General features: G+C 46.5%; 1 protein-coding gene across 4 annotated transcripts in view; it reads left to right on the forward strand.

Annotated features, from left to right (window-relative positions):
• The window catches only part of LOC119953246 (ras-related protein Rab-37-like), a 506036-nt gene that overhangs the window by 396470 nt on the left and 93647 nt on the right, over window positions 1-15919 (forward strand). The window lies entirely within an intron of this gene.

Here is a 15919-nt window from a genome sequence, read left to right on the forward strand (position 1 = left end):
ATCTAACACTTGGCCCGGTTCATTACCCAGTACCAAATCCAATGTGGCCCCTCCCCTCTTGTCGGCCTATCCACATTGTGGGCGCGATTCTCCCATATGGGGAGAAATCGTAAGGCTGGCGTCAAATCCGGGCGGGTTTGACGCCAGCCCCCCCCTTCCCGACCGGGAACCGATTCTGGTCCCCGGTCGGGGCTAGCATCCCGACGCCGTAAACTCCGGCATCGCGGGCTTAACGAATTTCGTTAAGCCCGCTTGCCAGAGTTAGCGCCGGCTGACGCGTCATATGACGTCAGCCGCGCATGCGCGGATTGGAAGACTCCAACCCGCGCATGCGCGGGCCGGGATGCCCCTCAGCCGCCCCACGAATGGATACTGCGGGGCGGCGGAAGGACAAAGAGTGCACGGGCATCGGGCACGCTGCCCGCGATCGGTGCCCACCGATCGCGGGCCCATGGCACCCTTGGCACGGCCGTGGTACTGCCGTGCCAATCGGTGCCATGGTTTTAAAAATCGACAGTTTACGGCCGTTTTTACGAACGGCCAGGCCAGGTGTGTTTGCCGTTCATAAAAACAGCCGTAAAGGGCTGGGAACTCGGCCCATCCATCAGCTGAGAATCGCTGCCGGCCGTAAAAAACGGCGGCAGCGATTCGTATCGGGAGTCGCCCCCCCCCCCCCCCCCCCCCCCCCGAGGAGCCATAGCAGATTTCCCTTCCAGGATATTGGTGCCCCTCTGGTTCAGGTGCAAACCATCCTGTCTGTACAGGTCCCACCTTCCCAGAATGTGCTCCAATTATCCACGTAACTGAAACCCTCCCTCCTACACCATCCCTGCAGCCACGTGTTTATCTGCAATCTCTCCCTGTTTCTCACCTCACTAGCACGTGGCACCGGCAATAAACCAGAGATGACAACATGGTTTGTCCTGGCTCTCAGCTCCCACCCTAGCTCCCTAAATTCCTGTTTTAAATCCCCGTCCTCTCTCTTACCTATGTCGTTGGTACCGATGTGTAACACGACTTGTGACTGTTTCCCCTCCCCCTTAAGGATTCTGAAAACACGGTCTGAGACGTCACGGACCCTGGCACCCAGGAGGCAACATACCATCCGTGAGTCTTTCGTTGCCACAGAACTGTCTATCTGTCCCTCTAACTATCGAGTCCCCAATAACTATTGCTCTGCTGCTCTCCTTCCTTCCCTTCTGAGCCATAGGGATGGACTCAGTACTGGAGATCTATTTACCGTGGCTTACCCCTGGTAGGTCGTCCCCCTCAACAGTATCCAAAACGGTATACTTGTTACTGAGGGGAACGACCACAGAGGATCCCTGCATGACTGATTCCTCCCAGCCCTCTCACCGTCACCCATCTATCTTGATTCTTCGGAGTAACTACATCCCTGAAGCTACTATCTATGACCACCTCTGCCTCCCGAATGATCCGACGTTTATCCAGCTCCAGTTCACTAACGCGGTTTCTGAGGAGCTAGAGATGGCTGCACTTCCCACAGGTGAAATCAGCAGGGACACTGACGGTGTCCCTCACCTCAAGAATTCTGCAGGAGGAACATTGCACTGCCTTCCCTGCCATCCCGCCTAGATAACTTGCGGATAAAAACAAGAAAAAGAAAGAACGGAAGAGCTTACCTGATATTCACTCAACCCCTTAGGTTAGAGGAGGTGGAAGGGTGGGGTACACTACAAGTGTAGTGTCTCGGGTTTAGGAACCTCCCAACTTAAATATAGGTAAAAATAAAACACTTAACCAGCAACCACTGCGTCCCGCACGATAACAGCAATCAGCTGTCATGGGCCCGCGCAAACTATTTAAATCTTTACTACTTACCCAGCAGTCACTCTGTCCTCACACTGACTGGATTCAGCTGGAAACTCCCAACAGTAAGTTTTTTAAAAAATTTACACCCCTTCTCAGCATGCACTCACTCAGCAACCACTGCGCCCCGCACGATAACAGCAAACCCTCAACCTTTCCTCGTATGACCTACTCTCCATTCCAGGCAACATCTTGGTAAATCTCCTTTGCATCTTTTCCAAAGCTTCCACATCCTTTCTAAAATGAGGCGGCCAGAACTGCATACAGTACTCCAAATGTGGCCTTACCAAGGTTTTCTACAGTTGCATCATCACCTCACGGCTCTTAAATTCAATCCCTCTGCTAATGAACGCTCGCACACCATAGGCCTTCTTCACAGCTCTATCCACTTGAGTGGCAACTTTCAAAGATCTATGAACATAGACCCCAAGATCTCTCTGCTCCTCCACATTGCCAAGAACCCTACTGTTAACCCAGTATTCCAAATTCACATTTGTCCTTCCAAAATGGACAACCTCACACTTTTCAGGGTTAAACTCCATCTGCCACTTCTCAGCCCAGCTCTGCATCCTATCTATGTCTCTTTGCAGCCGACAACAGCCCTCCTCACTATCCACAAGTCCACCAATCTTCGTATCGTCTGCAAATTTACTGACCCACCCTTCAACTCCCTCATCCAAGTCATTAATGAACGTAGGCTTCTCTCCCCCTCTGGGCTCCCGGATCTTCCAACACTCCAAATGACGCCACCTCTGGACACGGAATCACCCTCCCTTCCAGGACCTCAGACCTGACATCCGCAAATCCCTGCCAAAAGCCCCTCAACCTCGGATACACCCAGATCATGTGCACATGATTCATAGGATCCTCACCGCCCACGCCTGTCCTCCACCTCATCAAAGAACCTGCTCATACAGGCCACAGTCATATGAGCCCTGTCGACCACCTTAATTTGGATCAGGCTGAGCTTGGCACATGACAAGGATGCATTGACTCTACTCAGGGCCTCCTCCCATAACCCAACTTCCAACTCCCCTCCCAACTCTTCTCCCATTTCCTCTTCACCTCCCCTATTGAAACACCTTCCCACTCCATCAGCTCCTTATATATTTTTGAGACCTTCTCACCCCCAACTCGTTTTTGACATCACCTTATCCTGTAGTCCCCTTAGTGGGAGGCGCGGAAAACTTGGGGCCTGCCTTCGAACAAAGTCCCGCACTTACAAGTACTGGAACCCATTTCCAGCTGGCAACTTAAACTTCTCCACTAGCTCCTCCAGACTCGGAAAGCCCTCCTCAATAAAAAGATCTCCGAACCTTTCGATCCCGGCCCACTGCCACCTCCTAAAGCACCCGTCCAGCCCCCCCAGAGAGAACTGGTCGTTGTCATAGATCGGTGACCACACTGACGCTCCCTCCAATGCCATGTGCTGCCTCCATTGTACTCACACCCTCTGGGCTGTCACTACCACCGGACTTGTGGAGTGTCGAGCCAGCGAGAATGGCAGTGGTGCCATCAACAAAGCTCTCAGGCTCGTGCCCTTGCAAGATGCCGCCTCTACCCACTCCCACCCACTACCCACTTCCTGACTGTCATGTGAGAGTACCTTTAAGAAATGGGTGCTTGCTACTGCAGTGATGTCAGAGTGTGGGTGGAGCTGTGTTGTCTGTCAGCTTTTTACTTTCATTTTAGGCTGTTTGCTGAAGGGTGTGTTTTAGTTTTGTTTCAGTGTTGGAGCTGAAGCCAGACCAAGCAGGTGTACTGCTGTTCTCTCTGCCATCAAAACACTGGGCGCGATTCTCCGCAAATCCGGCGTGCCGAGAAGGCTGGCGTGAAACTGGCCGTGTTTCACGCCAGCCTCGGAGCTCCGTCCCGGGACCCGATTCTCCCCCCCGGGCGGGGCTAGTATCGAGGCCGGGGGAATCACGGCGACGCGGAGTTAGCGAACGTGGCTAACTCCACCCGCCAAGAGTCACGGCGGCTGACGCGCATGATGACATCAGCCGCGCATGCGCGGGTTGGACGGCTACCCATGCATGCGCGGGCCGTCATGCCCCTCAGCCGCCCCGCGGATGATCCTGCGGGGCGGCGTAAGAATAAATAGTGCGCAGGTATCGGACCCGCTGCCCGCGATCGGTGCCCACCGATCGCAGGCCCATGCCACCCTTGGCACAGCCGTGGTGCGGCCATGCCAATCGGTGCCATGGTTGTCTGGGACGGGCACTTTGCGTCCGTTTTCACGAACGCTGAAAGCAGGTGTGATCGCGGCCGTGAAAACGGCCGTAAACTCCGCGGTATTCGGCCCATCGGCCTGCGGAGAATCGCTGTTCGCCGTAAAAACCGGCGAGCAGCGATTCATGTCGGGGGGTGGCCGGAGGAGGGGGGGAAGAATAGCGGGAGGCCATGAAAATTGTCGGGAAGGCCCTCCCGCTATTTTCCGACCCATCATGGGCAGCGGTGAATCGCGCCCACTATCTTTTGATCATTTGGTGAATTCAGAATTATAAATGTTTTCAGTAGTGACTTTAACCTGATGTGCTTCTGATAAAGGTTTTGTTTTTACGTCATATGGATGTTAAAAGGAAAGCTTAGTGTTGTAGTCTTTGGGGTTTGTATTTGAATTGATGGTTGCTAAGATGTTCACTGCATGTTTTAAAAAGGTTAACTTGAGTTCATAGAATAAACATTGTTTTGCTTTAAAAAATACTTTTCCATTTCTGCTGTACCACACCTGTAGAATAGGCCGTGTGCTGCCCATACCATAATCTAGTAAATGTTTTGGGTCAGGTGAACTCCATGCTACACTCTGGGGTTCTCTAAACCCTGGCCCATAACAAATTGGGGGCTCGAGGGGGATAAAAGTCTATCTATTGGATTGGCTTAGTGAACTTAAAGACAGTGAGGGGTGAGCATATTGTGGTTGCTTTTCAGGTGTGGTATTTCAGTTTAAGTGGGTAGTGTGTTGTGGACAATGGCTCTATCAAAATCTCTAAAGTTTTTGGGGGTGGAGATGGTCACACACAGTACCTTACGGACAGAGACTGTTAGATTTGGCAAAAGCATTGCAGTTAACATTACCTGACAAAATGCAAAAAGGTGAGGTAATTATGGTGGTGGCAAAGAATTTAAAGTTGCCTGAGATACATTTTGACTCATTGGAAATAGCAAAAATTCCGTTGCAAATTAAACAAATGGAACATGAGAAAGAATTAAAGCAACTTGAATATGAAAGAGAGAGAGAGGAAAGGAAAACGGAAAGAATAGCCTGAGCAGAACAAAAGCAAAGAGAAAGGGAGATACAGATCAGGGAAAAAGATAAAGAGAGAGAGTTTGAACTTAAGAAAATGGCCATGAAACATGACAGATAGTTAAAATTGGCAGACGTAAAGGGAAACGTACAGTTGGATGATAGTGATGAGGATCGTGAGAAAGAGCGTCAAAGTCAAAGATCTATTTAAATATATCCAAGCATTGCCAAGGTTTGATTAGAAGTAGGTTGAAGCCTTTTTCATTTCATTTGAGAAGGTAGCTAAACAAATGAAATCGCCACAGGACATGTGGATATTACTGATTGAAACAAAGCTGGTAGGTAGGGCATCACTACCGGAGGAGGTATCATGGACGTATGAGGAAGTGAAAAAATCCATCTTGGGTGCATATGAACTAGTGCCTGAGGCCTACAGACAAAGGTTTCTAAATTTAAGGAAAGAATTTAGTCAAACATAGATGGAGTTTGAAAGGCTCAAACAGAGTAATTTTGAGAGGTGGATAGGGCTGATCAAGAGGTGGTTGATAAGAAGGTGCCAGATGTCTTTAAAGAATTTACTAGTGTGGGTAAAGTTTACTCATGTGATCAGGAGGAGCAGGTACAGAACTCACAATTTTAAGAGATACGGGAGCTAGTCAATCTTTAATGGTAAGAGATGAGGAGTTATGTAGGTTGGGAAGAATGTTGCCAGAAAAGATGGTAATACATGAATTCAGGGTGAGAGGAGTAGTGTTCAATTATATACGGTAAGATTGTAAAGTCCAGTGAAGAGTGGTGAAGTGGTAGTAGGAGTAATAGAGAAAATATCTTGTCCAGGAATACAGTTTATCTTGGGTATGTTGTAGCTGGATCGCAGGTGGGAGTGATGCCTACTGCGGTTGATAAAAGCCACTGGAAAATCAGACAACGGAAGTGTTGAAGGACAAATATCCTGGGATTTTTCCGGATTGTGTATTAATAAAGTTGCAATGTCACAGGTTAAAACAAGAGTAGAAATCAGAGAGTGAAGATAAAGGTGAAGTGCAATTATCAGAATCGATTTTTGATCAGGTGGTTGAAAAAGAACAAGAACAGGTGGAGGATGAGGCGGATATTTTTAGTTCAGGAAAATTGGCAGAGTTACAGCAAAAAGATGTAGAAATAAAGTGGATGTATCAGAAAGCAGACACGGAAGAGGAATCTGAGTGGATACCAGAGTGTTATTGACTTAAAGGTGATGTCTTGAAGAGAAAATGGAGACCTTTACATATGCAGGCAGATGAAAAGTGGGCAGAAGTTCATCAAGTCGTATTGCCACTAGGGTATAAAAAGGAGGTGTTGCAAATTGCACTTGAAGTACCAGTGGGAGGTCATTTGGGAATAAGGAAAACTCAAGCTACAATTTAGAAACATTTTTATTGGCCTGGACTACATAAAGATGCAGTTAAATTTTGTCAATCACGTCACACATGTCAAGTGATAGAGAAACCTCAAGCAGTGATAAAACCAGCACCCTTAATACCCATTCCAGCATTTGAGGAACCTTTTACAAGGGTGCTAATTGATTGCGTAGGACCGCTTCCTAAAACGAAAAATGGGAATCAATATCTTTTGACTATAATGGTCTACTAGGTTTCCAGAGGCCATTCCAGTACGTAATATTATAGCTAAAAAGATTGTGGAGGAGTTACTTAAATTCATACTTAGATATGGACTATCCACAGAAATATAATCGGATCAAGGATTGAATTTTACCTCAAGGTTATTCAAAGAAGTCATGGATAACTCAGGAATAAAACAATTTAAATCAACTGCGTACCATCCAGATTCGAAGGGAGCATTAGAAAGGTGGCATCAGACATTAAAGACAATGTTGAGGGCTTATTGTCAAGATTATCCAGAGGATTGGGACAAAGGAATTCCATTCGTACTGTTTGCAATTGGGGATACACCTAATGAGTAAACCAAATTTAGTCCTTTTAAACTAATTTTCGGTCATGAGGTCAGAAGACGACTTAAATTGATTAAGGAGAAATTGTTGAGTGAGAAATCAGAACTTGCATTATTGGATTACGTATCAAATTTCAGGGAATGATTAAATAGAGCGGGTGAATTGGCTCGACAACATTTAAAAGTTGCACAAAATGTGATTTAAAAGGTAACGGACAAGAAATCCAAAGTTTGTAGTTTTGCCAGTGGAGATAAAGTTTTAGTGTTGTTACCAGTGGTAGGTGAACGTTTAAAAGCAAGGTTTTGTGGACCTTATCAGATTAAAAGGAAATTAAGTGAGGTGAATTATGTGGTAAAAACACCAGACAGAAGGAAGACTCACCGAGTGTGTCATGTGAATATGCTTAAGAGGCACTTTGAGAGGGAAGGAGAGGAAAAGGAGGAGGTTTTAATAATTCTAACTCAATGTGACGAACCAAATCCAGATGATTATGAATTTGACATATCTCAAATTAAATTGGAAAATGAGGATGTTCTTAAAAATTGGGATACATTGTTGAGTTACCTTCCAGAGGAAAAACGGACTGACCTAAAAGAGTTATTGATATCACATGGGCAAGTTTGTGGAGATAAATTGGGAAGTACTAAAATGGCTATACATGATGTAGATGTGGGAAATGCTGTTCCAATCAAGCAACATCCATACAGACGTAACCCTTTAAAAGTGGCACAAAGAGATTGAGAGTATGGTTAAAAATGACATAATTTTTGTCATTGAAGTGGGTTGCAGCCAATGGAGCTCACCCATAGTGATGGTACCAAAACCAGATGGTAGCCAACGGTTGTGTGTGGACTATCGAAAGGTTAATCCAGTTACAAGAATGGATTCTTATCCTGTCCCACATTTGTAGGATTGCATTGAGAAAGTGGGGCAATCAGCTTTTATTTCCAAACTGGATTTACTTAAAGGTTACTGGCAGGTACCTTTATCCAAAAGGGCAAAAGAGATTTCAGCTTTTGTGACTCCAGATGGTATATACCAATTCAAAGTTATACCATTTGGCATGAAAAACACCCCAGCCACATTTCAACGGTTAACTAACAAAGTCGTTTCAGGATTACCCAATTGTGCGGTATACATCGACGATCTGGTAATTTTCAGGCAGACATGGAAAGAACAATTAAAACATCTGATGGAGTTATTTGATTGACTTCAGGAGGCGGGTTTGGTGATAAAGCCCAAGTCGCTTTCCTTCGCCATACAATCGGACAGGGTCGAATGGTCACACGGAATGTGAAACGAACAGTTATTGAGTTCTCAATACCCTCGAGACAAAGGGAAATAATACGATTTCTTGGCATGAGTGGATTTGATAGAACATTTGTGGAAACGTTTTGTTGCATGATTGCTCCACTGATGGACTTGCTGAAGAAATGCCGTACATTTCAGTGGACAGCGGACTTTCAACAGGCATTTGACGGCCTGAAAGCTGTGATAACCAATGCTCCTGTGTTGGAGAATTACAAGGGACTGTGATTAGACTGAACTAAAGTATCTGACTTTAAAGAGAAATGCCAAGGCATAGAGAAATGGACAGATCGTGCAGAGACCTTCTTGTTCAAACAGACTGTCAATTGCGAAGGATGTCAGTTAGAGGAAGAAGAATGAAAAAAAATGGACTATATTATTATACCTGTTTGCATGTGTTGTTTTTTTGAAACGAAAAAGTAGATTTACTGTGTGCATTTCTTGAAGGATAGTGAAAAGGTGAAAAATGAAACCATCTTGAAGTTGATGTTTTTTTTTTCTTGGGGGGAGGTGTCATGTGAGAGTACCTATGAGAAATTAGTTTTTATAAATGGGTATGTGTATAGATATCTGTCGTGAGAGTACCTTTAAGAAATGAGTGTTTGCTACTGTAGTGATGTCAGAGTGTGGGTGGAGCTGGGTTGTCTGTCACCTTTTAACTTTCATTTTAGGCTGTTTGCTGCAGGGTGTGTTTTAGTTTTGTTTTCAGTGTTGGAGCTGAAGCCAGGCCATGCAGGTGTACTGCTGTTCTCTCTGCCATCAAAAGACTATATTTTGATCAGTTGGTGAATTCAGAATTATAAATGTTTTCAGTAGTGACTTTAACCTGATGTGCTTCTGTTAGAGGTTTTGTTTTTAAGTCGTATGGATGTCAAAAGGAAAGCTTGAAGGATTACTTAGTGCTGTATTCTTTGGGGGTTGTATTTGAATTAATGGTTGCTAAGATGTTCACTGTATGTTTTAAAAAGGTTAACTTGAGTTCATAGAATAAACATTGCTTTGCTTTAAAAAATACTTTTCCATTTCTGCTGTACCACACCTGTAGAGTGGGCCGTGTGCTCCTCATACCACAATCTATTAAAAGTTGTTGGTCAGGTGAACTCCATGATACACTTTGGGGCTCATACCTCCGGAGTTTGAGCAGAATTCTCTGCAAACTAGGCATCATGTCGTTCAGGTCCTTTTGGATGATTTGGACCAGAGGCCTATGATCCATCTCAACAGTAAATGTTGGCAAGCTATGGACAGAATTATGAAATTTGAGGATGCCGGTGAGGAGACCTAAACACTCCTTCTCAATCTGCGCATATCTGGTTCAGTGGGTGTCATTGCCCGTGACGCATATGCTACTGGTACCCAAGATGACGTGCCGTCTCTTTGAAGCAACACCACCCCAAAGCAACACTCGCATCTGTGGATATCTTGGTCTCTCGGTCTGGGTCAAAGAATGCAAGGACGGGTGCAGTGGTGAGCTTGGCTTTCAACTCCAGCCACTCTGTTCGGTGCTCTGCCTTCCACTCAAAGGCGGTTGATTTTTTCACCAGGTTGCGTAGGGCCGTAGTGTGTGTGGCCAAATTCGGGATGAACTTGCCAAGGAAATTGACCATTCCCAGGAATCGCCTTCTTTTCCTCGGGGACTTTCATTGCCTCGATGGCTTTAATTTTGTCTGGCGCACATTGTGTCGTGAAATATGATCGCCCAGGAACTTTAGCGTGGATGTCCCAAAACAACACTTGAGCCTATTTAGCTTGAGGCCATGTTCATGTATGCGTCGGAATACTTTCTTGAGTCGCGACACATGTTCCTCTGGGTTTGTGGACCAGATTATGATATCGTCAATGTAGACACAAACCCCTTCTATTCCCTCCATCATCTGTTCCATGATGCAATGGAAAATCTCTGATGCCGAGATGATGCCAGACCTGCCAAAAGGCATGTTGAAGGTGCAGAGCCTTCTGCTGGATTCTTCAGGTTGGATTTGCCAAAATCCTTGGGATGCGTCCAATTTTGTGAAGAAGCGCGTGTGTGCCATCTCACTCGTGATTTCTTCCCTCTTCGGGATGGAGTAATGTTCCCGCTTAATGTTTTTATTTAGATCTTTGGGGTCAATGTAGATGCGTAGGTCCCCCGAAGGCTTCTTTACGCACACCCTCGAGCTGACCCAGTCGGTTGGTTCAGTGACCTTGGAGATGATGCCTTTTTGTTGTAGACTCGTGAGCTCTGCCTTCAGGCGCTCTCTCAGTGGAGCAGGGACTCGTCGTGGTGCGCGGACCACTGGCTTGGCGTGCCAATCCCGCTAAATACGTCTGGGTATTGGGTTAGGATGTCATCGACGCTGGCCTGAAGATCCGAATGGGACGGCGCTGTGGTGTAGACCCTTTGAATCAGGTTCAGTTGCTTGCAGTGCGCGTAGCAGGGACGCCCTGTCTGGTTTAATAATCTTGCAGCGTAAGCTTGCTTGCGTGTGTCGGCTGGACACCTGCAGATGGCAGGACCCCAGTGCCTTGATTGCGTTTCCATTGTCATCCAGGAGTTTGCAGGCGGCTGGAAGGATTGTCGGGGTCTTCTTGATACTCTTAAAGTCCACCTGTGAAATCAGGTTGGCGGAGGCACCTGCGTCCAGTTTGAACTGGGTGGGGCCGTGGTTGACCTTCATCACTGCATGCCATTCGTCCTCGGAATCCACGGCCAGGATCGATTGGACTTGCAATGGCGTATTCGCACTTTGTAATAATGCCCACTCGGTAAGTGTTGTCCAGGTAATCATCATCTGGATCCATCGCACTGCCTGGATCAGAGTCATGCATTCGGTGTTGCACACTTCTGATGCGCCGCTGTCGGAATTGGGAGCGCTGGCTCCTGACAGGTGATGCAGATCTGCACAGGGCTGCATAGTGGTTTGGTTTCCCACAGTTTAAACAGCATTTACCTCTTGCAGGGCAGTTTTTTAAAAAATGGGCGGTGCCGCAGTTCGCACACATCATGACACGGCGTCATGACAGTGCGTCGTTGCTCATGTGCAGTGCGGTTCTCGGACGCTTTGTGTTCCCGATCGCATTATGCATGTGTGCACACAAAATGGCCGCTTTCGTCAATGTGGTGGCGCTGCATCTGGGAGATGGCTTGAACACACTCCACCTCGTGGGAGGCTTGTTTTTCACTTTCTGCCGTTTTGTACTGTGAATAGCGATTTTTAGAGTGCTCATGCAGTACACGTTTCAATCGCAAATGGCAATCATGTGCTTGATTTGAAAATGAAATGAAATGAAAATCGCTTATTGTCACGAGTAGGCTTCAATGAAGTTACTGTGAAAAGCCCCTAGTCGCCACATTCCGGCGCCTGTCCGGGGAGGCTGGTACGGGAACAGTAGCTGGTACGGATTTGCAACAATTGCTCTCGCAGAGGATCAGAGTGTACTCCAAAAATGATTTGGTCTCTGATCATGGAGTCAGTGGCATCACCGAAGTTGCAGGATTGCGCTAGCAGTCTGAGGTTAGTTAGATAGGAGTTGAAGGATTCGTCTTTACCTTGCATCCTCTGCTTGAAGATGTAGCGCTCGAAGATTTTGTTGGTGTCCACCTCGCAGTGGCTGTCGAATTTGTCCAGGATGGTTCTGTACTTTGTTTTCTCCTGCCCTTTGGAAAAGTGAAAGGAGTTGAAGATCTCTATCGCATGGTCACCTGCAGTGGTGAGTAGAAGAGCTATCTTCCGCGCACCGGTCGCGCCATTGAGGACGGATGCTTCCACGTATAGTTGACATTTCTGCTTCAATGATCGCCAGATGGCACTAAGATTGCTGGTGGTCCTGAGCTGATGAGGAGCCTGAATCTTGTCCATTGTGCCTGTATTCAGTAGCTAGTTGTCACGGATCTTGCTGAGTTGAACTAAATAGATTGAACAGTCACTCCTGGTATCACGTTGTGTTATGCTGCTTCGGATAACACAGGCTGCTACTTGATGCAGTCTTAACTAAAGGATGCTCCAGACTCTGAAATGAGTTCAACGTGTTTATTGAACTATTAACACAGTTCTCAAATGAGTTTGACTCTCTGCTAATCTAACTGTAGTAACTCACTCTAACTGTACCAGCTCGCTCTAAGCCACGTGCTGGGGTGTGATGCTGCTGATCAACCCTGTCTAACTCTCTACATGTCTGTCTGTGGAAAGAGGCAGGGTGTGAGTGCCTCATCCCTTTTATAGTGTTTATGACATGCCCCCTTGTGATGATGCCACCTCTGAGTGCCCTGACTGCCCATTGGTTGTGTCCTATTCTGAGTGTTTATTGGTTGCATGTTTGCATATCATGACACAGATCTTGCTGCATTTGGACATGGACTGCTTCATTATCGCGAATTATCCCATTCACAGTCACGAATTGTGCTGAACATTGTGTAGTCATCCGCAAACATCCCCACTTCTGACCTTATGATGGAAGGGAGGTCATTGATGAAGCAGCTGGAGATGGTTGGGCCTAGGCACTACCCTGAGGAACTCCTGCAGTGATGCCCTGGAGCTGAGATGATTGGCCTCCAAGCATCACAGCCATCTTCTTTTGTGCCAGGTATGACTCCAACCGGCAGAGAGATTTCCCCCTGATTCCCATTGACTCCAGGTTAGCGAGGGTTTCTTAATGTCATACTCAGTCAAATGCTGCCTTGAAGACGAAGGCAGTCACTCTCACCTCAGCTCTGGCATTCAGCTCTTTTGTCCATGTTTAAACTAAGGCTGCAATGAGGTCAGGAGCTGAGTGATCCTGGCAGATCCCAAACTGAGCGTCCGTTAGCAGATCATTGCCGAATAAGTGCCGCTTGATAGCACTGTTGATGACTCCTTCCATCACTTTGTTGATAATGGAGAGTAGATTGATAGTTTGGTAATTAGAACAAAGAACAAAGAAAGGTACAGCACAGGAACAGGCCCTTCTGCCCTCCCAGCCTGCGCCGATCCAGATCCTTTATCTAAACCTGTCCCCTATTTTCCAAGGTCTACTTCTCTCTGTTCCCCACCCGTTCATATATCTGTCCAGATGCATCTTAAATGATGCTATCGTACCCGCCTCTACCACCTCAGCTGGCAAAGCATTCCAGGCACCCACCATCCTCTGCGAAAAACCTTTCCACGCACATCTCCCTTAAACTTTTCACCTCTCACCTTGAAATCGTGACCCCTTGTAACTGACACCCCCAATCTTGGAAAAAGCTTGTTGCTCTCCACCCTGTCCATACCTCTCATAATTTTGTAGACCTCAATCAGGATCATCTCAACCTCCGTCTTTCCAACGAAAACAATCCTAATCCACTCAACCTTTCTTCATAGCTAGCACCCTCCATACCAGGTAACATCCTGGTGAACCTCCTCTGCACCCTCTCTAAAGCATCCACATCCTTCTGGTAATGTGGCGACCAGAACTGCACGCAGTATGCCAAATGTGGCCTAACCAAAGTCCGATACAACTGTAACATGACCTGCCGACTCTTGTACTCAATACCCCGTCCGATGAAGGCAAGCATGCTGTATGCCTTCTTGACCACTCTATCAACCTGCGTTGCCACCTTCAGGGTACAATGGACCTGAACTCCCAGATCTCTCTGGACATCAATTTTCCCCAGGACTCTTCCATTGACCATATAGTCTGCTCTTGTGTTAGATCTTCCAAAATGCATCACCTCGCATTTGCCTGGATTGAACTCCATCGTCCATTTCTGCGCCCAACTCTCCAATCTATCTATATTTTTCTGTATTCTCTGACAGTCTGCCTCGCTGTCTGCAACTCCACCAATCTTAGTATCATCTGCAAACTTGCTCATCAGACCACTTATACCTTCGTCCAGATCATTTATATATATCACAAACAACAGTGGTCCGAGCAAGGATCCCTGTGGAACACCACTAGTCACCTTTCTCCATTTTGAGACACTCCCTTCCACCACTACTCTCTGTCTCCTGTTGCCCAGCCAGTTCTTTATCCATCTAGCTAGTACACCCTGAATTGGCTGGGTTGGATTTGTCAGGACACACCTGGGCAAATTTCCATATTGCCGGGTAGATGCCATTTACAGTTAGCTGCTTCAACACTGTGACCTAAAAGGAGCCAGTGACTCCCACAAAGAGGAGATACATCATAGAAACCTGTGGAGGGTAATGAATGTGTCAAGGTGTTACTTTGAAGAGACTGGTAGGTTTTACATTCTAAACTGCCAGTTGATGGAAAGAACTGGAGCCAATCTTTACATAGCATTTATTAACAGAGTTACAAATTACAAGCATACACCTCCTAACTCAACAATCATTGTTTCAGGCTGTGTATGTTTATATGGATGCAAATGAATCCCCGGTTAATATCCATCATCTGCCTCCAGCTAAACATAATTCATATACAATTATCAGTGGGTGGGGCCTTTGGGGACAGGGGGATATAACTCAGAAGCACAAAGGGACTTGGGAGTCCTTGTTCAAGATTCTCTTAAAGTTAACGTGCAGGTTCCATCGGCAGTTAGGAAGGCAAATGCAAGGTTAGCATTCATGTCGAGCGGGCTAGAATACAAGACCAGGGATGTACTTCTGAGGCTGTGTAAGGCTCTGGCCAGACCCCATTTGGAGTATTGTGAGCAGTCTTTGGCCCCGTAGCCAAGGAAGGATGGTCCAGAGGAGGTTCACCAGAATGATCCCTGGATGAACAGCTTGTCGCTTGAGGAACGGTTGAAGACTCTGGGTCTGTACTCGTTGAAGTTTAGAAGGATGAGGGTGTATCTTATTAAAACTTACAGGATACTGCAGGGCCTGGATAGCGTGGTCATGGAGAGGATGTTTCCACTTGCAGGAAAAACTAGAAGCAGAGGACACAATGTCAGACGAAAGGGACGATCCTTTAAAACAGAGATGAGGAAGAATTTCTTCAGCCAGAGGGTGGTGAATCTGTGGAACTCTTTGCCGCAGAAACTGTGGAGGCCACATCACTGAGTGTCTTTAAGACAGAGATAGATAGGTTCTTGATTGAGAAAGGGTTGTGGGGAGAAGGCTGAATAATGGGGATGAGAAAAGTGTCAGCCATGATTGAATGGCGGAGCAGGTCCGATGGGCTGAGTGGCCTAATTCAGCTCCTATGTCTGATGATCTTATGGTCTTCCCTAGAAACTGAAGTTGCTCCACTTTAAAGGACCAGCAGCAGTGAAATTTCCAGTGGAGAACAGGCACAGTGACCAAGAATGATATCCAATGATAGAATGTAGCCACGCAGCTACAGAGCTGCTTTGTGACATTTGAAACATTTATTTGATAGTCAATCAGATGGTGGTTATCAATCATTAATGACGTCCAGTTTGGGTGGTGAATCACGCAAAGTAACCAATGGTTGAGGTTCATGTTGAGTGGTGAATCAGGGCAGAATCAATATTTGCAGAGAATCCCCAGGAGTGTTGGTCTGAATTAAAATAGTCGGTAGCAGTGTTCACAGTATGATCATTAATCACATTATTGCGTACAGTTCTGGTCGCCTCATTATAGGAAGGACGTGGAAGCTTTGGAACGGGTGCAGAGGAGATTTACCAGGATGTTGCCTGGTATGGAGGGAAAATCTTATGA

This window comes from Scyliorhinus canicula, chromosome 18, assembly GCF_902713615.1.
Source record: "Scyliorhinus canicula chromosome 18, sScyCan1.1, whole genome shotgun sequence".
Lineage (NCBI taxonomy): Eukaryota > Metazoa > Chordata > Chondrichthyes > Carcharhiniformes > Scyliorhinidae > Scyliorhinus > Scyliorhinus canicula.